Source organism: Gymnogyps californianus, chromosome 4, assembly GCF_018139145.2.
Source record: "Gymnogyps californianus isolate 813 chromosome 4, ASM1813914v2, whole genome shotgun sequence".
NCBI classification, from domain to species: domain Eukaryota; kingdom Metazoa; phylum Chordata; class Aves; order Accipitriformes; family Cathartidae; genus Gymnogyps; species Gymnogyps californianus.
Window position 1 is genome coordinate 39,718,794 of NC_059474.1, and position 25,718 is coordinate 39,744,511.

Below are 25,718 nucleotides of genomic sequence, written 5' to 3' on the forward strand. Positions count from 1 at the left end.
GTACCCAGCAGTGATTCTCTAAGAGACATGAATACATACATTTGAAGGGAGAAAAACCCTTCTGAGGGCTGTTGGTACATATTGTAGGGCAAGAAGAGATTGTTATATATAGTATTGTATCGCTTTTCCACTGCTGCTCTTGAGCTTGACCCTGTACTATAATCATCATTGGTTACAAACACTAACCACTTGAAAACAGATACTCAGTTTGGCAAACCATTAAAAATAAAAGTGAACAAGGCCATTAGGAATTGTTGGCAGCAAAACCTTTCAAAGCCCTTATACGTTAACTACATTGGGCTTAATTGGGAAATGCCCACTTTGCACAGCTGCAGCAAAGACTTATTTCCTGCTCTTCCAGAAAATAAATAGCTGTTTTCTTCATACCTTCAAGGTGACATCTCCCATGCTACAGAGCAATTCAAAGATAAGAGATATTTTTAGCTCTCCTTGTAGCTCTTAATACAGTTATGGCCATTACACAGCACATTAGTTTTTCGCAGGGATGTTCTTAGCGATAAAGTAGGCTTGGGGCCTATCACACTCTATGATTTTATTCTTCCAGCATATCCCTTTTTTTTCATACTTCAGATAACTGTGATCTTGTACTGACTTTTTAGTGCATTTTCTCTGATTTTTATTGCATTACTTTTTTGAACCCTCTTTGTCGTGGTTTAACCCCAGCCAGCAACTAAGCACCACACAGCTGCTTGCTCACTCCTCCCCTCTCCCAGTGGGATGGGCAGCAGAATCATAAAAAAGAAGTAAAACTTGTGGGTTGAGATAAGAACAGTTTAATAACTAAAGTAAAAGCGGTGCACGCAAGCAAAGCAAAGCAAGGAATTCATTCACCTTTTCCCACTGGCAGGCAGGTGTTCAGCCATCTCCAGGAGAGCAGGGCTCCATCATGCATAATGGTTACTTGGGAAGACAAACGCCATCACTTCGAACGTCTCCCCTTCCTCCTCCTTCCCCCAGCTGTATATGCTGAGCATGACATCATATGGTATGGAATATCCCTTGGGTCAGTTGGGGTCAGCTGTCCTGGCTGTGTCTCCTCCCAACTTCTTGCGCACCCCCAGCCTACTCACTGGTGGGGTGGTGTGAGAAGCAGAAAAGGCCTTAACTCTGTGTAAGCACTGCTCAGCAATAACAAAAACATTCTTGTATTATCAACATTGTTTTCAGTACAAATGCAAAACAACTCCATAGTAGCTACTGTGAAGAAAATTAACTCTATCCCAGCCAAAACCAGCACACTGGTATTTTTCCAATACTTTTTCTGTTGCTTAATTATTATACAAATGTTTTGAAGTTGAGGGGGAATATTTTGAACTTAAGGGTCATTTTTGCCACAAGAGTAATGTTGGAAAACTGATGCTTATGGCATTCAAAAATCCTTATAAGAACAAGTAACCTATTGTCACATTCAACAGCTGGAAACTGGAATAAACCTGTGCTCTCACTTCTTAGAGTTGGAGGCCATTCAATCCATCTAGTTAAATCAGCATTCAGTCTGAGTCTTGTTTGGGTGAGATATCTTTTCAGGAAAGACATACCATCTTGTTCTGCTGGCACACCAAAATATATAATCCATCAATCTTGTTCCAGGGGTGAACTGTTATCACTATTAAAAATATTTTTCTAATTTGTATTTGTATTCTTGTTCATCTTTCAGCTTTGTTTTTGCTATGTGTTTCTTTGCTTTCTCTTGCAGCTTTTGAGACTCTTTTCTCCCCCTGTAAACAAGTTCTTGCAGCTTCTCTTTTCATCTTCATTACGCTCTTTAAGGCATCTTTTGTAGCTCTTGATTTATTATTTAGCTTTTTTGTATATTTTTGCAATTTTTCAACATTCTTTTAAAAGTGACAACATAACAGGATAGGGTATTCTTCAATTCCATATATAATCATAACATTTCCCCTGGTTTCTATTCCCTTCTACGCTTTCGAGTCATGACACCACACAGGGACCTCGTATTAAAATGCTTGTATATTATCCTGCCAAAATCCTTTCAGAGTTGCTATTTAATAGTCCATCATTCCACAGATAGAGGCTTCCTTCTTTTTTTTTCTATGGATACAGTTTTGCATTTGGATGCAACCAGCTAAATACTGATCCTGCTCTTGGCAGTACTGCCAAGTATCTTTTTGTCTTCAAATTTTAACAAAAATGACTTAATATTTTCCTCCAGATTATCCCTGAAGTCTTTTTGTACCATTAAACCCCACTACAAACTCACCAGTGCAATGCTGACTCTTCACTGACTTCACTGTGCCAGGTTACGTCAGCACTGTCTCAATCTCCTTCAAGTTTGTCATTTAATTTATATCATTTAATTCTTAAATAGTTATTCAGTAGTGTCAAATGTGCAACAGAAACCTCAGAGTACCTACAGCTAATTTTATCAATGAAACATATAAATCTGTAAAATATAGAATCAGTTGTGTTTGATAGGTCCTGATTTCCATAAAATCATACCCCTTCTTACTGACTATATAAGCATTCTTTCATTTTTACATTTAAAAATCAAATCCTGTATCACTTTCTGCTTATGTTGCCTGTTAGTACTATCAGACTAGAGAGCCCAGTTTTCCACTTGCCTTCTTTGAACAGTATTCTCATTCTTTTGGCATCCTACTCTATAGCCAGTATTCAATTTATATTATTAATTATCACCAGTAGGCCACAGATGTACCTGCCACACTATTTTAGGACTCTTGACTGGGAGTTATTGGGACCTGTAGATTTTAAAAGGTTGGCCTGTAGTTCGTTTTATTCTTTCCAGTTACTAATGGACCAGAAAGTACTTTATATGAGTGTATTATCCCCATTCTTCCAAGTAAAGAAAGAAATATTTATTCAGCACTTCTGCGTTTTCTACATCACTGCTAACAATTTTACCATCTCCACCTATTACATTGCTCATATCAAGCCTAAGATTCATTTTGTATCTAATATACTATAAAAACTGATTCATATTATCCTTAGCAATACCAGCTATGGATTTTTCCCTGAATCTTTAGCGTTTTTTTCCTTACGAATCTTTCCATTTATAACAGTCATTACCTCATTTCATCTTACCTTAAAACCCTCAGGGTTTTCTTTATTTCTAATTGCTGCCATTATTGGTCCCTGAAACAAGGATAGGCATTTAACAAAAGCTGTCCTCCTTTTCACTGTAGTTCTATAGATGCCACACATATAGACTTTTCTTAAAGAATTCCCCCTTTTTATTCTGATTCCCTCTGTCTCCTTTTTTGCCATAGTCATTCATACTCTTCTGATTTTGGATCAATTTATTATTTAGACTTATATATATAATATATATATATGTGTATACACATGTACAGCAATTGGCACTTTCCCTTGCTTGTTTGCACTGTAAGAAATCAGGTCATAAAAATTAGTCTCTAGGCAATCACTAAAATGTAGGTGATTTATTTACCTCCAGATTTATCTCATGTTGAGTGCAATACCTTCTGCCTATCAAAGTATTTAATTATATTCACAATAGTGAATCAACGCAGAACCATTGCATATGAAGGGTAAAGGTTTAAATGTGCACATAGACTTGTGAGTCGAACACTTTTGCTCCTTAGATGCTTTAATTTAAGCTGTGTTTTTCCTGTTAAAGCTTTATAGAGGTTGTTTCACTAGTGATAGTCTTTCTCTATCTTTCTTTTTTTTCTGTATTGCCAGTACTCATTTAGCTTTATAATTTGCATTCTCAGTCCTTCGCTATTATGTGATACAGGTTTTTAAATGATTGCTACAGCCTTGTTGATAATGGAATTTAGATAACCTGGCAATTGGAGAGAATTTTATTTAATGTAAACTCTGTTTCAGTTATTTATACATACTAATTAATTTGCTCTCAGTCTGTGTTGTTGAAATATTATTACCACCATTTCAAGTTCATCTCCTGCTAACCAATTATTTCTGACAGAGATGGCTGTGAACCAAAATCATACAGTCCAAATCACAGATTATAGATTTTCAAAATCCAGATCCTATGCTGTAGTGCAAAACATGGTTTACTACACACAAAAAATTGAATAAAGCCTTTTTCATAAAAATGTTGTTGCGGGAAAGAGGGAGCTAGAGCCTTTCTCTCCTGTGCCAGCAAGGGATTAAGGAATAGGGATCCCAAATTGTGACTTGAGCGTAGAAGAGTGTAGGCTACTCCTGCGCCAGTGGTGTTTTTCCCCGGATCAGCCACAGCAGCCTGCTTCATGGTGCTGTGCAAATGCTGCCATTGAGCATTATTTCATGGTCAAAGGGACTTGGATGCCCTCTGTAGGAATTTCCCCATAAAGGCTTCCTTCCCAGGGAAAAGAAACAATGGTTTCTTTTTTTTTTTCCCCCAGGACTTCAGTGTCTTACTTGGAGCATGCAGGAAAGAAATCCTTCACTTACTTATGTTACTATGGCACTGAACCAGGAGAGTTGCTTGGTGTCCTCTTTAGTCCTACGTGCATTTCCAGCCACAATGTGACAGCCAGAAGGACTCTCACAGGTCTGCAGTCTTTGCTACAGCAAAACCATGCTGATTGACAGCCACAATTTTTCTTTCCTGATGTGACTTTGATAGCTGAATCGACTAATAATTGTAGATATTTCCACAGGAAAGGTCAATTTTGACAAATGGCTCCTTGAAAAATGCTGAACATCTGCCTTGTCATCTTGCATCTTTATTATAAATTATCTCACAGTAAAAAACATAATCTGACTGCAGTCAGTGTAAATCTGCCTTTGGAAAATACTTAACTTATTCATCCAGGCTGCCAAGTTTTTATCTGTATTAAATGTGTATTATTGGTTTTCACCAGCTGAGAATCTGGCATGCCATTTTTAATAGCAGAGACATGGGTAACTAATTAGAGCTCTATTTGAAGAAAAAATAGGAATTAGTAGCCTTTCAAAGCTTGTGTATGTTCCCCAAAGTACTCGCCTAAACATGCGACGAGTACTTCTGTACTTGTTCTCTCAATAGCTCAGACATAAATCCATTATGTCATCCTGGAAAATCCCATGGAAAACAGATTAACAGAGAAGCTTAAAATCACTGCTAGTATTTTGAAGTCTTGCTATATATATGTGGAATCTGTGTGAAAAAAGAGAAAGCTCAAAAGCCAGGTAGCACCCCACAGTAACCAAGATGGATTGCCAAAGATGAACTTCTGCCTAGCCCAGGCTGTAGAAGGAGAAAGACAGGAATAAGTAAGCTCTCCTCCTGGAGCTATGTATCCAATCTCTTTCTCAAAGAGTTCAACCAGACATGATTTTATTCAGTTGCCTAGCAGTCAGGCTTACTGCTCTGTATAGCCTAGGGGTAAAGGAAGAACAACACAATGGTTCTAGTCTGTTGCTCTTGGTATCTTATATCATATATTAATTGCAGTCAAAGCTAGAAAGGCTAAGCCATAACTTCATTTGCTTGTTTGCTTGCTATGTCTGTCTCATGTTTTGGCCCAATGAATGTTCAGTCATTTTTACAAGGAATGTGTCCTCAAAAGAAAAATAAAGAGATTTCCCCATACTAAAATACAGTTTTCTGGTGAGTTCACTGTGTTGAGTTTCTTTAGACACATGATGGAAGCAAAGTCAAGTCTCTCCCATCTTCGACCAGAACCCTATTTGCTCTAATTGGTATAGTACAATGGGATGTACTATAGATGGGGAAGAAGGACGCTTCTTGATCAAAAGGCAAGGAGAAAAAAAATCACTTCCTTTACTTGCACTGTTTCATGGCCCACTGCAGTAAACATGCTCTAAGTGTGCCTACACGACTGGAACTCAAACACAAAATGGACACAAGAAATGTCTACGCTGATTCCCAACAGGGTTTAGGCTTGAGCTCAAAGCCGACAAAATGTATGTGCTTGCAGGTGTGCCCAGAAGTATACATTTACGTGCCCTGGAGAACTCTTGAGAGAAATCAGAGCACCAGGAAACTTTTGGTGTCAAGGGTCTTAATATCGAATTTAGATTCCTAGATTGATACACAGGGAAGCAAAGAAGGTGGTGTTTTACAAAGGTTTTCTTCTGAAACAGAACTTCATGTTAAACTAACAAAACTAAGATGACTTCTGAGAGTCCTGCTAACACCATTACTCAGAGATGATGTGTCTTTCAACCTCTAAATAAATATTTTCCCCTAGAAACAATGCACCAACATCATATGCCTAGGCATTTCTTTCATTTGTTTTTAACAAGCTCCCCTGTCCTGTTCTGGACTTGCCATTCTTGACCAGATACTTTTAAAGCATTTCAGACCAAGAGAGTTATGATGAGGGCACAACAGATGATGGAACAGTTCTTTGGCCTCCTTATAACTATTTCTGGAAACATGAAGAACCCAAGACTGAAAAGAGTAAATTCAGAAAATAAATACTACATTACAAATCCTTAAATGAATCTGAGTCATTATCTTACTGTCATAAACCACATGTAACGTTCATTGGCATTATATGAAATGCATAATAGGAAGGATTTTCTTTTCCAAGATCTATCTGCAAGCCTGTCTACCTCCTCATACTCTATTATGTCCTTAAAGGTAATAGTCTCATTGCATTTACAAAGCAAAACCAGAACAACTTATTTGAAATCCATAGAAAAGAACCCTATCTCCCCTTTACTTCAGATTTATTTTATAATCCTCAACTCATCATTAATACTAAAGAACATAGATTTCCCAGCTAGATTCCCCACAGATTTCAGCTACAACCTGGGTTTTATTTTGAAAGAAACCATCACCTTCAAATTACGTCTTTTAAAAAAAGTCTTTGTCTATGTAATCGATATCACCTGCTGCTGTAAAAACTCAAGCATTTTATAAGTCCAATTGCTTTCCCCTTTGTTAATTCATTGCTTTTATCTCAACTTCAAAATAAAAAAGAATGAAATCACTTCTGTGTGTATAAAGATTCCATTTTACCCTCAATCGCTCAATGTTGCAATATTCAGCCTGCACAGGGAATGAGGAATTAAAACACACAAACAAAAGTAATTGCCAGTTTTGGATATTTTTTTAATACTGGAAATATTTTCATTCATTGTCAGCTTCATAATTCATAATCTAGCCTCTGGATTTTCTCTGGCTGTTAAGATTTTTCACCTCAATGAATTGACCAAGAGATTTTATTTCTGTCATACGTCTGTGAATTAGCTGTATCATGATTGAGTGCTGTTTACATAATATAACTGCTATTATTATAATTAAAAAAAATGTAATCAGCTCTTTGATTGACCAGGCACATATTGTATGTATATGTCCCTTCTATCATTTTGATTCCAAAATAAATTACTATTCTCTTATACTTCTTTATTTTATAATGCAATTAATTCTAATTATTCTTTCTCCATAAACAGTGATAGCATCAAGCATATTTTATGGTGTTTCTAGGACTGTACTGCTCAGTGTCACGGAGGTTCACACAACCAAATTAAACAGGTGTTAACGAAATTTATTCTTCAATCAAAATCGTTTAGAACTCCGACAACATTAGTAAACCACAGGTTCAATGATGTAAGGGGAAATTAACACTACACAACCTACTTAAGAATTCTTAAGCTTTTAAAAGATGAGGGCTCTCAATCTGCAGGAGTTACCTTAGGCGGCGTCCCCACCCCAGGGGAGAGTCCCCAGCTGCAGACCCGCTGCTCCGAGGAGGACCGACTCAATTTGGCCCCCAGTGGGGCTCCATTTATGCCCTAGTCGAATCTGATCTGTGGTCAGATAAGGTGATGTTAGTCCTCACTGGCCGAGGGCCAACACTTCCTTATTCCTTGACCAAAGTGCGTACGTGGTGGTCATAACGTGACCCCACCATGCGGGCGGGGCAGCTCAACCCCCAAACTGCGGCTTCTAGGTTTCTTTTCTTTTTTCACTGGCCGAGAAGTTTCGCTCTCGATCAGGGTGGGTGTACCTGCCACACTCAGTCATACTTTGATCACATGTATCACCAATCAATATACTACCAATCCATATGGTGTCTCAGGCTATGTGCTCATCCTAACCTGCCAGGTGCAGGTGCCTTTAGGTCTAAAACATTTGCAGGTTATGACATTCCTTCTGCAATATCAGTTGCACAAAGACTGATCTGCACTCTCTTCTTATCTGATCGTGAGGACTCCAGACTGCCTTTCCTACCTGCTCATGGTCAAGTAGTATCACTACCTAGACAGATGAAGTACATGAAGGATGTTACGACAGCTGGAGCCCATCCTCAGGACAAGTGTACACCAGATTATCTGAGAACACAAAAGCAGTCAGAGCAGGCCAGACTAGAGATCCACCTTGCCCCGTTTCCAGTGGATGGGTCCCTGCCAACATCCTGGGGCTGCAGAGCTCCTTGTCAGCCTCTGCCCTGCAGACCTCCTCCACCACTCAACACACACAGGCTGAGCAGGCTCCAGCCAGCCTACCTCTAAACCAAACCACAGGAATCTCCTCATGCTCCATCCCTTCCATTTTCTTGCCTGTGCCCACCACCCCTCTGCCCAAGGGGACAGGGCAAGGAACCCCAGCAAACTGCCCTGTGCTCAGAGCAGATTCCACTGCACACTAGGGATGTAAGGTGGAAACTCTTCGTGGAGCAGTGGGCATGGCCATGTTTGTGGTATGGTTCACAGGGTCCTTTAGAAGGTGGCTCTGGCACATGTGTGTTGAACAGGCTGCAGACCTTTTGTAGAATCCACCCGAACCCTTTACTGATGTCTGGCTGTGCTTTGTCATCAATCATTTTAATGACGTCCCCAAGGAATACCTGGTAGTAACTAAAGTTTTGTTATTGTCCCTAAATGCCTGTCTGATCTTTGTCAACATATCACAGCCAGCATCAGCTTTCTAAACAGAAGGTAAATAACTAGCTCATTTCAGAGCTCAGATTCCATTCTTTACAGATTTTATGTTATCTTTGAGACAGTCAATCAGTTAATTTGGTTAGACTGTAGGTTCTCTCTTTGCCAAATGCCTCATCAACATTGCAGTTTATCCCATTTTTCTTGTGTGTGTTTTATCCTGATATTGCAATGTCCCATCAATTGTCTTCTTTCCACAAAGTTTCCACCGTGCTTCAGACAGCTTACTGATTTTTCTTTTTTGGAACAGACATGCCAGTTCCCTCATCTTATTTCTTAGAATTACAACATTCATGTAAAAGCATATGCATCACTATCTAGATTCTTTTTTGACAATTTATTGATGACAATCTGTTTGTCTTCCATTCTGTATTTTGTTAGCTCTTCACTTGAGGATACAGGTTTTCAATGTCTTAATCCACAACAGAAATGTCACACCCCAACGAATGATTTCTTCTGTACCAGTTTTCTCCTTGACTTTTCAGTTTGAACACCCAAACATTGCTTTGTTCCCTCATGTCTCTGCTGAAGTCTATCCTTCCTAAGCAGGTTCTGATTATCTGAAAACTATTTCCAGTTCCTGATGAATCTGAGCCCTCGTTCCTCACATTGCATAATCTTTCAGCAGCCAATAGGTGTAACAAAAATAATTGGTACCAGCACATGAAAATGAAATTTCACAGAAACCATTTTGCATGCCAATACAAGTGCATTGTTAAGCTGAGAGGTGCTGACTGAAGCCTGGGCCCAATCAGACATTTCATTAAAACCAAGGGATATGCCAAGAACTCCTTGAAAGGAGTAACAAAAGCCACAATTTTTTGGATAAGCAAATAATGGCCTTTAGTTGCCTAACGTAAGTGACCAAAAAAATTAAGGTTAGAGTAAGACTGAAGTTTCCTGCTTAACCAAAGGTGATAAAGGGAGTTGTGGCAAGACTTTAAAAAAACCTTAGGAAACATCGTCTTCTGCATGAGGTGGCTGGAAGTTTAAAATAACAAAACAATGGCTACTGGTTTGGGGTTTTTTTCCCCCTACACGTTCAGGGAAGTAGAACTTTGTAAGTAGTTTCAGCAAACAAACAAGATTATATCAAAAATATACCTGGTTCAGGCCCCCGAGTTCTTATATAAAGAAAAGTTTTTGGTTCACCATTCAAATCAATGGAACTACAGCAAAGAGTTGAAGTTCATAAAACTTAATTGGGTCTAAAATTAAAATATATCTAAAATGCAGTCTCTCAGACCATTAACATTTCTCACCTTTTTTTTTTTAGTGCAATTAGTACAAATAATAGCCTGCCATGTTAAACTATGTGACCAGAGCCCTCTTCTCTCTTGCCTTGACACAATAACAATGTTAACCGAAATCTACACAATCTTATTGCAATCGTCGTTACAATAACTGTCTGACAGGCTATCATATTAAGGTATCCCCCATGAACAGGAAACCATCTATTCTTGAATAAATATTTAACAATTTCCAGTGAATATGACTCCTACGTTATTTAATACAAAGGATTTACAAAGGTTTCGTATCTTTTCTGTCAAAACTGTAATGGAATGAAATTATCACACATTTTCGGAGAGAGTACAAGAATGCTTCCCTTGTCAAAATTCCTCTGCTAATCATTATCTACTGCATGCTATACTAGTGGACATGTGGGCCTTGAATAAAATTCCAGTGAAGATTACTGTATTTAGATATTGAAAAACAACATAAAACAACTCACATTCACTGAGCTCCTGAACTGTTTGCTGTTCAGTCTTACTGCGAATATTGTTACTAAGTTTGTCATTTAAGTGCATGCAACTGCTGAATTTATATTGCAAATATTTATAGATATTAGATATTCAGGTTACGAGAGCAAGATAGTTAAGAAAAAAATCTAATTTATGTATGAAAGCCTATATCACCTGGATTTTATTTCTGATTTTTTTTTTATTTTACCAACTACATGAACATAAATAAACTATCCATTCAGAATTATAAACAAATGCCAAGTGTGGAGATATTTTTTATTTAAACTATATAACGTGGTTAACATTGTAGATACTGTGAATTAATTCTGCTTTCCAGGCTCATAGTGTTGATTAATGGTTATTCTTTATAAATGCATTGATAATTGCTTTATTAATTTCTGATTAGTTTGGATTTCATTAGTGTAAATACATAGGGATATATATTATAACTCTAGATTAAGCTATTTTATATTATATTAGAAATAGATATTATATTACAAACTTATATTATATTAGAAAGTTACCTGCCTTATTTTCAGGGGAGGGGGAGTAACTACATATTCTTTTTAAGTAAAGATAAATAAAAAAAATAAAACAGCTAGTCAAAAACTAACATTCAACCTGTTTTGGTGCTATTGGTAAGCAAAGTGTCAGAAGTTGTTATAATCATGGACTTCTAAAAAGGGGATTTTAAGTAGAAAAGTTGACAAGGGTTATGACTTAGCTAGCTAAAAGTTTATTTTTTAACATTTAAATTAAGAAATCCATGTGTGGACTGGCGCCTTGTCTGGATGATCAAGCAAATATTTCATTTTTACAGTTGCAAAATACCTCTGAAGTTTTCAGTAGAATAAAGAAGTTCTCTTTGTCTTCCTCATCTTTAACCTTAAAACAAACCCTCGATTTTTAAAGTCTTTTTTTCTGACTCCTTGGCTTACTGGAGTATTAATTTGATCAATAGGAGGATCAATTTGAATCTAGAGCACTTGTTTCTTCTCTGCATTTTCTTTGGATCTAAATAGCTATTTTGTTAATTATCCCAGGGATAGGTACCATTTGTCTCTATTAGTGTTGCCTTTTTTTTTCTTTTCTCCTACAAAACATCCCTGCTTTTTCCCCTTCTTTCTTTTAAGCTTGGGAAAACACATTCTGGCAAACCATTCTGTTCACCTTCCCTACAATATACCTTTGCCATGAAACACCCAAGATACAGTCCTTTGGTATGGAGAGAGAAGCTGTAAGCTGTGATCACTTAGCTCCCTGTCCTAAGTAATATTCTCTGTAGCTGGAAACCTTCCCATTTAGCAGTGCAGGAGGCACATAAGCCCTGTGACACCTATTCATTACCTATCTTGATCACAATTTCACGGACTAATCAGTCCATTTGTATTTATTATTTAATATTGTATTTCTTTAGCAGTTGAGGCTTGGCCAGAATTCAGAGTAAAACTGTGTAGAGAGTAAGAAGTTCATACCCCAATGATAATACAGGTTAAAGGTTTTCGTTGTTTGCTTTTTTTCTTTTTCATTAAGTGGACTATAACTACCACAGGTGATTTATTACACTGCACCAGACACACATTAGATTTCCATCTCAGCAGGGCTTCTGCTCCCACATTCAGGAAACACCAAATAAATACTCGGTATCCTGGACTAACGCATGCCTGCTCAGGCACAGGGAAAACCAAGAAAGCTGCAGAGCCAGGTTCAGGCTCCTTACGCAGGGAAACCATTAACACTACTTTCTGAACTTTCCCCCATGTCCGATTTCGTCTGGGGGAACACAGGCTGGCACGTGGAGGGGTGAGAACCACAAAGAGGGCTGCACAGAAGAGCTGAGGGTCAGACAGTGCAGAGAAAGGGTCCTGAGGAAATGACATACAATTTAGTGGGGTTAAAAATACTAGAAAAGGCTGCAGTAAATTCAGGTGAACGATAAACACCTTCCTTTGCATGAAGAAGGATTAAAATTATCTTCTGTGACGCACAATTTATATTCCGTAATTGTGGGGACAGAATTGTTTGCTCTGAGGCACGTTGTGCCTCTGCTTTCCAAAGGTTAAGCGCGTGTGCCACCACTAAGCACACATACGGCTACAGAGAAGGAGCTGCCTTTGTGCAAATGGATTTTGGGGTTCTATTTCTTTTCAATCATAGGAACAGCAATTGATAGCATACAGTATTAAGTGCTGCTTCCTCTCCTTCTTTCTCAGCTCCTGTATAATAACTTCAGCTTATGGCAGGGTGGGGTATAGATCAACATTAAATTAAAAGGTTCAGCCAGAATCGTTTCTAGAGTCAAATGTTATATCCATGGAAATAAAGAGTTGGCAGTGGAAGTGCTGACATAATTATAGCAAAGTAAGCAAACACTTCCACACTTAGAAGTATGTAAACTGATGCTCTTAAAACTGCTTCCCTCCCTCTGGGAGACCAAGGTGGCAGGGGTTCATATTAAATGCAGAAATCAGAACTTTGGAGGCTCACCTGTCACTACTTTTGCGCAGAATCCTGAGTTTCTCTTACTTTAGTTTCATATTTACAGCACTGCAGGGTATGTAGTGACACTCAAACCCAAAATAAATATATATGTATTTTTTAATCCCAAACTGAATGGGAAAATAGTATGTATAGAAAGTAATAAGATGTAGCTCAAGTCTAGTGCAAAAATGAACAAATCACAGGCAAGTATTTTTTTCAAGCTTAGTTTCTGATGTGTTTGTGTTTTCTGATGAAAGCTGACAGGTAGAACAGTTTGCTTTTTAAGAGACTGATGGAGTCCCAGGAAGACAGGTGACAGGAGCAAACGAAAACAATACAAACATCAGCTCTACCTGCTCTACTTTAAAGAAATTTTGTCATAGGGCATGATTCTTTTCTATATTTTTTTTTTTTTTTTTTTTTTTAGCTTATGAGACAGTGATGGAGGAAAGAGGTCCCGTGTTCATTTTCTGATTCAAATTTTGGGTTTCTTCGGTTGCATTTCTTAATTAAGGAGGAAAAGCTAATGGTATGTTTTGTGAGTGTGGTGGGACAGAGAGATGCATCCTATAGACACACATGAGCATGACTGTGAGTCTAAACTCCTGGCACTAAGAAAGCAGAAAGGATTTTAATGTAGGCCTAACTAATAATAGGAAATGAACAAGCTGCCTTTTGTTCTGACATCCTTATAAGATGCTTCAGTAATAACTCTTCTTTGGAAAGGTTTCACTTTCATCCCACAGAGACTTTGACACAAGGGAGAAAGATGCTATTCCTGAAAGCTCTATGTGACTTACTTGAAAATAGATAGAGGAGAGAACAAAGCTTTCTCCTTTAAACTCATAGAGGAATGTTAAGTAGCTTATTACAGATACACAGAACAGAGGGAGAAGCGTGCCTGAAAAGGCCTCTTTACCTGGCCCCAAAGGTTCAGACCCATGGCTTAAGAACTCTTTCTTCCCTCCCTAAATCAAAAAAAAATGGGTTTAGATATCACGAGAATATTGTTTTAATTTAAAAAAGTGGTAGGAAGAGTGAAATAGTTTCTTGTGATGCCTCTGAGCCATCCTCAGGCTTTCCTTTGCAACATAAAAGCCACACATACAGTTATAAAAGGTTGAAGTTCTCAACCTTTTGTGTAATAACAACAGTTCTAAAAGTGAGACTTACAACATATACAACCATCTGACATTACAAGGACTGATAGTTTTGAATGTAAGCAGGGAATTTTATTTATGAGTATTCATTTGTACCATACAAATAGGTCCTCAGAACAACAGATCATTTAGACAGGTACCTGGTTAAGCAAATAAGAAAATTACAAAAAGATTTACTAGTCAATCGCCTGTATCAATAACAATCCCTGTGTTTGGAGGATTATGTGGTCTGTCATCTCAGAGCTCCTACAGGAATTAAATACTACTTCAAAGCAGGGAGGGAGAATTTGCAGAGAAAAGGAAAGATGGGGAAAGGAAAACAAATAATTCGTTAAAGAGGGTGCTCAAGAAGACATAGATCAGTCCACAAATACAAATGTGAGACAAAGAGTTAGGGCAAGACTTGCTTTAGCCCAAATACCAGGAGATTTATAGCTAGTATTATTACTCTTGGCCTCAGATGGTTTAGATATAAAGCACTAGACCTATACTGGGAAGGACACGAGTCCTCAGTGTCAGAGACTATTCAGATACAAATGCAATAGCACTTATTAACAAATCTCGTTCATGTCTTACTGCCATTTAACAGACTCCAATGTGTTATTCTCCACATTTATTTAGTCATTTTTACTTTAAAATCCTTTTACATCCCTATTCAGGTCATGCCATCTAAACTAAAGTACTGTAAGTCCCATAAAAATTATATTCTGAAATTAATTCATTGTGCAGTAGATACCCACAAAGTTTTAATACTGGTAACAGCTGCAGCATCTGTCTCCAACGTTTAGAATGTATTTTCATATTCTTACCAATGATACTGAATTCTCAAGCAACAACTTATGATCCTAGCTGACCCCCTCCAGGGCCTCCCACCCCCAATGAATCTTGTGTGATTTGCACTATCAGGCATTTCTTTCCAAGACAACACTGCATAAAATGGGAGGGGGCCTATCAGATCAGTGAAATACTTGGTCTAAGAATAAAGACATTAAGTTTTAAATTCCTTTTCAGGGAATGAAAGGGTTCAGCCCTGCTCCCTTGCATCTTGCACATGTGCAGTGCCAGCGCCTCCTGTGCAAAATGCAACCAGAATCTGCACTGCTGTGTCTAAATATATTCCAAGACAAACCAAGTCATTGTAGCTGCTGAATTACAAGCAGCTTGTGTCCAGACACCCTACGGTTGGTATGCTAAATGGATTAATTATTCACATTGATTATATTGATCCACATGGCCTCCCTGATCTCTCTCTCCAAAACAAAAACCAAAATATATACTCCTACTGAATTTGATCTAACTTTAGAAGGATATAATTTATATCATTATCTTAATTTTCTCAGTTCCTTTCAAATAGCATTCTAAAAAGAAGAGGTTTAACTTTTCTTTAATGTGAAAATGTCTTTCTTTGAAATGTGAATTAATCTGACGAAAGAACTTTGATTTTTCACATCCAGGATACGTTGTATACTTGCTGTCTATATCCTAACATAGGATTGTCACTGATAACTAGTCTCTTACCCAGCTTCTAGTTTAAAACCCCTCTACCACCCTCACACAAAACCTGTACGAACATGTTACATGGCTTTTGAACCCAGGACATCCCAAAGGTTCATACGGATCATACCAAGTTTTGCTTTAAGGCAGTTTTTAAACCATTTCATTTACAGTGGAAGTATAGCTGGGACCAAAATATTAAATTTATTTTCCTCTCACAATTGCCCAGGTTTCCATTTTCTGTTCGTAGCACTTATTCTCTGAGCTCCAGTGCCCTGGAGGCCACCCATGGGTTCATAGACAGCTGGTTAATCATTCCATTCGGCCAGCTCAATTTCAATGGTCCTCACCTCATCGTATATAAAGATCTGCCTCAGTGCACCGTTACTTTGCCAAAGGATCACAGCCATGTTGTCATGCGAGTTCAGAAAACACGACTGTGGGAAATGCACTCCTCAGCAGCAGCAGCATGAAAGTATATTGACAAGCCTGGCAGAGGTGAGGTTTAAATGGACAGCCACAGAGTGAAAAGAGCGTTTTAAAAACCTCAGGATGCCTGTACAACGGTGAGCCCTGGCATGCTTTGTCTCCATCCCTCTTCAGTAAGGAGTTCAAACGCATGCTGGCCCCAGCCTTCGACTCGGAGCTAATTGTTGTGCATGGCAGGCCCTCTAGCAGGGTTAGTCAGATGTTTTGCACAACAGGCAGAAGGTACAGACAGCATCAAAGAGGAAACCATTTAAAAAAACAAATTGGGTAGAGGAAGGGCACTTAACCCCTGAAACATCACTCTGCTGAAACAGACCCTGCACCTGGACAAGTAGCCTTAAGGCCATACTCTGACAGTCTGATTAGGGAACAACAAACTCAGAGAGAAAACTGTAGCAAAATCAAACCAGCAACTGAAACTGCAGCTTGGTAAGCAGCCAACGCCACTACATCATTTCCGTAAGGTATACTGGGGGAGAACATTGTATGTTGGAAAATAAAGAAACTCAAGTCAACCGATGAGAACAAACTCTAAAAAGCCCGCCCTATAGCTTTACTTCTCTCCATTCCTCAGCAAGCTGTGTATTCAGCCATCAAGCTGAATCTACTCTCCACGGATAGATAACATTCCTCCCTATGTTACAAAATTTGACCCTTTTTCTGCTGAGGGTTAGTTGCAGAGGATTTGTCCCTGATGTTATCCCAGCCCCTAAAATAATGCTAGTAACAGGTCCCTGGTTTTAGCAAGTTCCTTCCATCCCTCCAGTCAAGCTGACTGTTTTTTACCTAATTAAATCTGGAATTCCTGCTGAAGTGCATGCAGGCCAGCAGTCTCATTAGGAGCAACTCAGAAAAAGCCAATGCTTAGAAATTAAATACAGATATAATAAAGAAAGCAAACATTTATCCTGTCTAGCAAACCATACTATGAATTTAAAAAAAGGACAACAAATACTCTGCTCTGTCTTCTGCCAGAAAGAGGCCTTTTGGCCTCCTGGAGAAAGTATACAGCAGGGAAAGAAAACCAAAGACCAATAACCACAATTAGTCTTTAAAGAAGCAATAGTAAACTAATGAATGTATACAATAAAACAGCTCACAGCATTGCATTCCCTCAGGCATACATGGAAAGCAAGAAAACATCCACACAAGACACTTCTCATTTTCTTTGCACACTGAGGACTAGCCCCTGGATGACAAGGACATCTCATAACGACTTGTACAAGGGCAGAAAATCCTCTGTGCTTTAATGCCATAATTGGAAAAAAATATCTCATTCTCACAGATTCTGTGAAGTCATGCTCTTGATACCATTGCTGTACCTACACCCATGTAGTCATGTAGGCAGTGTCATCTTTCAGGGTGTCAAAAATATAGGCTATGACCACCCTGCAAAACTGCAGTTTCTTCTCCCAGGAACTCTGCAGCCGGTATACAGATGGCTATGTCAGCCTACATTTGGACTTAGATCACCTCCCTCATTTGAATGCTGTGTAACTACAGGATCTGAGCACACATCACAGATCTGTTTCCACCAGAAGACACCCTGGTCATGCTAGAATTAAATATCTAACATCAAAATGTACACTGCATATACCATGCCCACAGTAACTGGCACCATGCAACAATTGTCTTTATTTTCACTCTCAATCTACTATGTCTAGTTTCCTTCCCGATGTCCTATTCTGCCTTCAGAAATCATTGATGAAATATCTTCCCTACCATCTCCCATGGCTTTTGTGAGCGTCCTACTCACCACCTGTGCTGGTCCAGATACTGACCTGTTGATACTGGTGAGAATGATCAGAAGCACAGTGTATTCAGAAAACATAAAATATCTTGCAATGTCTTTAGCAGGCCATGAGTATTTGCACACAGAAAGACAGGAAAGTTTTCTCTCAGACTTCTGAACAAATCAGTATCCACAGAAATAATAGTGCAGAAGCTAATCACAACGGGGACAGAGCACCCCATGCAAGCTCTTTGCAAGCATGAAGGTATATGTACAGAGCCAGGTAGACTCTGCAACATAGACATAGTCTCTTTTCTTTTAGAAGAACTTGTACAGATGATGGAAGCAGTAGTTAGAATGACACAGAGTGGAGAAAAACACAGCTCTTTAACACTTTTGTATGTATTGTGATGATAATATACTCAATTACATGCCTTTCCATTACCTGATAGAACAGCTGTTTTTATTTTTCTAAAGCTCATAAAACCTCTCCTTTCTCTCTGGATACAGTGCAATGATAAACAGCTATTTTAGCTGCTATTTCTACAAAACCAGTGCTTAGAAAGTATCAGGAAAGGGATGTTTTCCAGTAAGTGTCCGACACCTGGATTTTTTCCTCTCCCTTCCTTCTGTTTTCACTTTGATTTTTCATGCATGATGTGGCTTTAGAGAATTCAGTGGTGAAGTTGGGGATGGACTGTATCAGCAGAAATAGAATCATCTAGCCATGATTACCCAGCATGACTGGGTAAAAAATTATTTATGCTCAGAAAAACATAGGCAAAGTCATCATTGTTTTGTGCAGGCTTAAGGCCACAGCAGGTACCTTTCTTTTATTTTTTAGTTCCCTCCATTTGTCTTTTCTGTCCTGAACCACTCCTTAGCCTTCTCTCTCATCAAACGTGATTTTAACTGAAGGACCGAAGCTATAATTATGTCATTATACTGGCTTTAAGTTCTCAGATTTTCTTCTTCCTTAGAGGCATGCCAGTATACTCAGCATAGAAGATGGATAGTGGAACATGACCTGAGTAACTCTTGAGTAACAGTCTTTAGGACTTGGACACGCAACACATCATCAGTACTGGGGTATTTCTGACAATGGTGCAACTACCATGATGACCATGAGCCTGTCAAAGACAAATCACCTCCTGCATTCACACATACCCATTTTGACATAATTCTTTTTTATATTAATTTGATATTAATCCTGATTTTGATTTGGAACCCTGTTCTGTAATCAGATTCACCTAGGTATACACAGATCAAAGCTCCATTTATTGAAAACAGACCAAGTTTTACGTTCATATGAATACAATTCCAGCAATTATTCCATGGGTGGAATTCCCTTAACGGCACTGAATCCATTAGGAGGTGCATATTAGTTGTGCCACTTAGAAGTCAGCAGCAAAGTCAGGGAAATCTCAGACTTAAAACTTTGGTAATTGTAACAATATTTTCAACACTTCTTTCTTCTCTATCTGGCAGTGAGCAGAGGTCAAGGAAAATCTGTGTGCAGTAAATACCAGCTTCCCACATGAGGAAAGAAATGGTCAATATCATCTCCCTTGTCAGATGATCCCCACTCAACCTGAATATTATCTTTGGAGCATCTTTCTGGTACTAGTTCATAGTGCATTTTTCATCTCTCTGAATAATAACTGAGAACACAAAATGAGGAAAAAATGCACTGAAAATTGCCAAAGTAGGATCCTTCTTTGACATCAGTCACTGTTTACCAGGGGAAAATATTGTTGTTGCTTGGATTTAATCTATTATGAATTGAAGTTGTTACTTTGAACACTTGATCTGCAAAATGAATGCAGTAGGCAGAGCTAGCACATGCTAGCTACATAATCCGTGCTCTGCTTTCAAGTACACGGGTGACTGTGGATCACCATCAAGATAAATCAGAGCAAGACTGGGCTGCTCAAGAGAAAAATGTCTTAGAAACTGACATTTTACTTGGAGTAAGGCTAATTCTGTGACTGAACCCTCTGGAACAGCACACTGGAAACTCTTCTGCCTGTCAGCTCTGCTATTTGCAATTTTTATGTTTTAACATTCTGGTACCTTGTTTTGGCACCTATTTCCATGCAAAATAAACCCTGCTTCGAGTTAGCAGGAATGCAGTCTAAGGTGAAAGTGCATTATATATTTTTGCATCAAAATACTTAGCCACACAATCTGCAAAATGTCAATGTAGCAACTGTGTGAAAGACCATAATGTTGTTGCAATATATAGGGGTCAGTAAGGTGATTGACTCGCTGCTATAGGACATCTCAATTAAGCAACTAAAATGTTACAAAATAAACATGGAATTCATGTCTCAGAATGTCACTAAAAGCAGGAAATTTGTGCTAAGAAGCTTTATTTTTAGTTGCATTTCTAGAGACCTTTTCTTGGTATATATTCTTTGTTCTCTGCTATTTAACATCATTATCAGTCTCCCGGAAGGCAGGGACCTGGATCTGATGGTAATCTGGAGGCATGAACATTTCGTTTCAACTTTCAGTTCATTTCAACTAGGCCAAATGTAAAGTCAGACATGGTAACAGCAAAAATCCTCCATGCTACTATAGTCTGTTCTGCCAGATAGTGACTCTAAAAGATTAAAGAGTTACAGCGACTAATAGGCTGCATGTGAGCTTTTAATATGATGCTCTGTCCAATAGAATAGCACAAACCTTTAGATGTAAAAGTAGGTGAATACCAAATAAGAGCACACCTACCTAACACAAGTTTGATTGCTGTCATGTCTAGTCTCATATCCTCAGATCAAGAAAAATGTTGAAAAGGAGTTACCAAAGGAGCAGAGAATGACTGGAGGATGAAAAATATGTACAGACCAAAAGTCTCCAAGCGGTAAGTGTATTTATCTCAAAGAGAAGCAAAGAGGTAAGTTGATCACAACCTGTATGTGGATACACAGAGAACAGAGCACCTCAGTCTAGCAGATGTAGGTTAACATGCTTCAATTGCTAGAAGCTGAAACCAGACAATTTCCACCTAGAAAGCGGGAAAAATCTGAAAGTAATTAATGATTAGGTTTCTAAGAATTGTGGAAGGGCTTTTATTCAATATGGGATTTTTTTCAAAAGGTCTGCTCTAGTTCAAATGCAGCTGTCTAGGTTTCAACAGGAATGAATACTGCCAAGTCCTACAGCTTTGTTATGAAAAAGGTTAGATTAGATAATCACAGTGGTTTTTGGAAGCCTTTAAACATATTAAACCTACCATGAGGAGTTTGAGATTATTTATGACAGGATAGCATAGACAGCATGGAATAGGATGAACAATGCAGAAACTTTTCTTTAGGAAATAGAAATGACTTGAGTGAACTACAGAAATAGTTTGTGTCAGAATTAATACTTAGAACAGATACAGGGCAGATAACCCCCATCATTAAGGGCATATCTCTATGAAATATTCCTGGAAGGGGATTATTCTTATTAAAATAGTTATCTAATGGACTCCTACAATGAGGTTCAACATCTTAACGTGCAGCCAGTGTGTTATCATGCTCTGCTCGCTGAAAAATGCTGCTATGCACAGTAATGGCAATAGGTAACCACGCACAATACAGGATTCGCCCTAACCCATCTTAGTAAAGGAATCTGCACAGATGGCTCTAACCCATCAGTGTTCTCTGCTTCCCAATACGTGTCAGCCTTTCAGCGTAATAAGGACATTAATCATTTGAAGACATCTATGCAATTTCTGACATTTAGAACACAAAAACTGAGTCCTGGAATATGGAGTCAGGACTGTAGCATTTGCAACCTGCCCCTCTCAAAGTCAATCTTTACAGAACTCAAATAAGGCCAACGGTATTGCCCACATGCCAGTACTCTGCATCAGTCTCATCTGAATTCCAAGTCAGGGCAACACAAAGTAAGTGATACCGAACTAAATAGTATCAAAAGCATAAATCCATGCAAAGCCATCAATTAAGAAATATGAGGAACATCAGAGGTGAGTTCCTACAGAACCCTGAGAGTTGAGCCCCCACAGGATTAAATACAAGCTCCTTAACATCTTCCATTCTGACTAGTCAAAAGGAGCCTGATGATAGAGAATTTTTTATCAAAAAGCCTTGCTATGAAGCATTGAAACCTCTGCCCTTTCGCCTTCTCAGCTCCTCTTTCTCCCTCCCTCAAAATATTGACAATTATCATAAATGTTTTGAAATGAGTCAAAACAAGTTGTTTCCTTCTGGAAAGTGGAAATTAAGTATTTTATTTCTGGAATTACTTGAAATGTTCTCATTTTTTATTAAATAAATGTAAAAAAAAAAAATGTACATTGTCTTATGGGACCTGCAGTCCCTGTGCCCATTTCCTCCTATCATCCAGACTCTATCAAAGGCTGTAAGCAAGCAAAGAAAGAGGCAAGTAGAGGAAAAAGAACTGAGCAGCACCCTCTGTATCATTTAACAGCAGCTACCTTAGAATACATTTAAGACAGTCTCCTGGTTGAGAGTTTCTATAGATGTATCATTCTTACATTTTTTGCTTTCCCAGAAAGCAGATAAAAAAGCTGAAAATTTAGCTTGACTTTTAGGTCTACAGTTACTTTTAGGTGGCCCTCCAACAGTTAATGAGAAGAACCTTGTTCACAAAAGTTATAAATAATATAAACATGAGCTCATTCCTATTTGTTACCTTATCTGTATCACGATTAGAAGCATTTTCCATTACTATTAGCAGCTACTGTTTACAGAGAGATTTGCCTGCATTCAGCACAAGTTAAACAAGCTCTAATTTTTATGTCTACTTAGTCTGTGGTCAATCTACTTCAAACACACTTTGCTAAACTAGAGACAAAGCTATAAACCCTTTCTTGCATGTCCATGTCCTCTAGATAGATATCTAGCCTTAAGTTAAGCACCACAGGCTTACAGAGATCTGAACAACTGAATAAGTTTCAATCTTTTTCTTTTTGCATACTCATCTTCCTGAATGAATGGGCCACGCTCAAGTATGGAGGAAAAAAAGAAAATACATGAAGAAAAATCTAAACCTGAAATTTAGGAGATTCAGGAGATGCATAGGCTTCACTTGGGCAAAACACAAAACACCTGCCAGAATCTTTGCATCTGCAGTAATACAGACATAATATCATGAATCTTTTTCTTAGTAGCTGTGGTCACTTACATGGGTTTCACTCCCCAACTTCATTCTTGGAAACCCATTCGCACCAGCACATTAACTGTACAATCTGTAAATCCTTTTGTGAACTGACTTTGAGAAACTTTCTATTATTTTTCCTGCAAGAGTTTTTTAACCTAGGTCACTTACTGTTTTCTGTTCACAGTGCAGTCCCATGAACGTCTTTGGCACAGCTGAGGGAAAAGTGTGGGGAAAGGAAAAAAAAAATGGAAATAAAGGAGATCAGGATCTGTTTAAACTGCCATTGCCACTGGGGAAAAAAAATATAAAATAATAAAAAAAAAGGTACCTGGAACCACCGCCTAGTCATGAAACCCTTTTCCCACTCGAATGTTCTTACGAATCCTTTTTTTGTCCTTTCTCTTCTGAGACAAGCAGGAAAAGTAGGATTCTACTGCCTTTTACCAGCTCAAAAATCTCAGAGAATCAGAGAGGAGGGATTTCCAGACCAGCATACTAATTGCATAAAATTTGCAGAGATAATATTTTGCACTAACAACATTTAGGAAGACTGCATACCATAATCATTTTTTTTTAAGGAGAGCCCAGATTTAGAGGCACTGATATCTGTGGAAATTAAGTTGTGCCTCCTGAAGAGAATTACCTTTCTTCTTCAGAGGAAGAGAATTGCTGACACACTACATTTGCACCTTCTCACACGTACTTAACTAGCTATCAGTGGTGGGACAAATGCAAAATCAGTGCCTAGTCCTCTCCATCTCTTTATGCGTGAGTACATGATCAGAGCGGGACTGGAACTTTGCCCACAGGAATGCTCTTTGCATTCTTTCTTTTCTGAGTGTTCACAGGGCAGCCAGAAGGAGCCTGCACTTTATTCTCCATGCCTTAATTACAATCACTAGTAAGACATGACACAGGTATTCCCACAGACTGTTATGCCATTGAAAAGAAATTAATTATTTGAGCTCTGGTACAAAACTCTACTGTATACTCTAGATTTGAATTGCATTCCTAAAAAATATACAGACTAAAACCACTTTGTCAGTAAGTAGTGATGTGGAACACAATGTTAATTAAAATGCATTTGCAAGAAATTTAAATGTAAATTAAACTACAAGATTTTTGCAGAATCACCATTTTTCATTCCATCTAACAATAATCAGGATGATGCAAACACTATGCTTTGAATGTACAAGATTAAATTTAAAAATCTGCTGAGAGTTAAAATGGCAAAGTTTCGATTTTTACCAAATGACTCAGTAGAGCTTACTACAGTATACTTGCTTTCTGGAATTCCTAGAGCAACCACACTTGGTTTTGTTATGTAATAAGCAGATAGCAATCATTTGTTTCAAAATTGTTATTTACTCTAGAAGGAGGTGCTGCATACTTTTGCAACGAATTTTGCATTTCTGATGACAGGAACGTTACCTGTCAAAAAGAAGCTCTTTGAGCCTCTTTCATTTTTTGTTAAAATTTAACCTCATGTAACAAAGGGCAATAACGACAAACAAATATGCCACCTGATCCTTTTTCCTAATTCTTCTTAGAATCTATTTCCAAAAGAATTGAAAGACTCCATAGATAAGTAGTGGAATACAAGTAGTTTGAATTCAGTGTTTTCAGCTCAGACTTCATCCAGGTCAAACAGGAAAGAGTGAGCAAATCATGTTGCTATCAGATAGGTGCTAACGTGTCTTCAGTAAGGAGTATGGAGCATTCAACTCAGTTCCCAAAGGCCACACATATGCAGGCTCAGAAACATCACTGCCACATCTAATACTAATTGGCTATAAGCTGGGCCTCTCTCACAACAGGGAGCTAAGGAAATGATAAGTCAAGGAGACAGAACAAACCTGTCATTACTTGAGATAAAGGTATAAGCATGGCACCTTGGTGATACAAGCAATGTCACTGCCCCAGGTATACGGTTCTGTAGATAAAAAGGTCTTCACAGTTGTCAATATAAGACCATTCAGAGACACCCGTATTCATTAAAACTAAACAAAAAGATCACTTTTCAAGCAAAACCACAGATTTTTCACAGGGACCAATTAAGGAGAAAATGATGCTTTTACATTATAGGAAAAAGTGATTTGTCATGACTTTTGCATTCTTACTCAAGCAGTTTTGCAATGCAGACGCTAGACACACTTCTTATTGAAAGTACTCACTGGTAGGTCGGTAGTTTGTGTTATGTTTTTTATTCCCTATCTCTTCTTTCTTAACAGGCAAAAGAAAATGCTTGCATGGTAACTTTCTATGCCTTTTTTTAACTAGACTTCTAACTTGGCAGTTATGCATCTTCTTTTGGAACGCTTTCATTAAAAATCACTGCACATAAACATTTTCAGAAACAGAAAAATACAACTCGCTTCATGTATTTCTGCAACACCTAGAATAATTTAGTGGATTCATTTCACTTTTTTTCCTGTTTCACCTTTCCCATACTCAACACGAGGATATCTCAGCATTGCCAAATTGTGGAACTGTGTAGCCTTTCATTAGATCTATTGAGTCCATACACAACGTAATGCCTGGTTATAAATTTGAAACATCCACATCTTCCAAAATAAAGAAGCTCACTTCCTTCTATAACCAGAATGTATTTGATTCAAACAT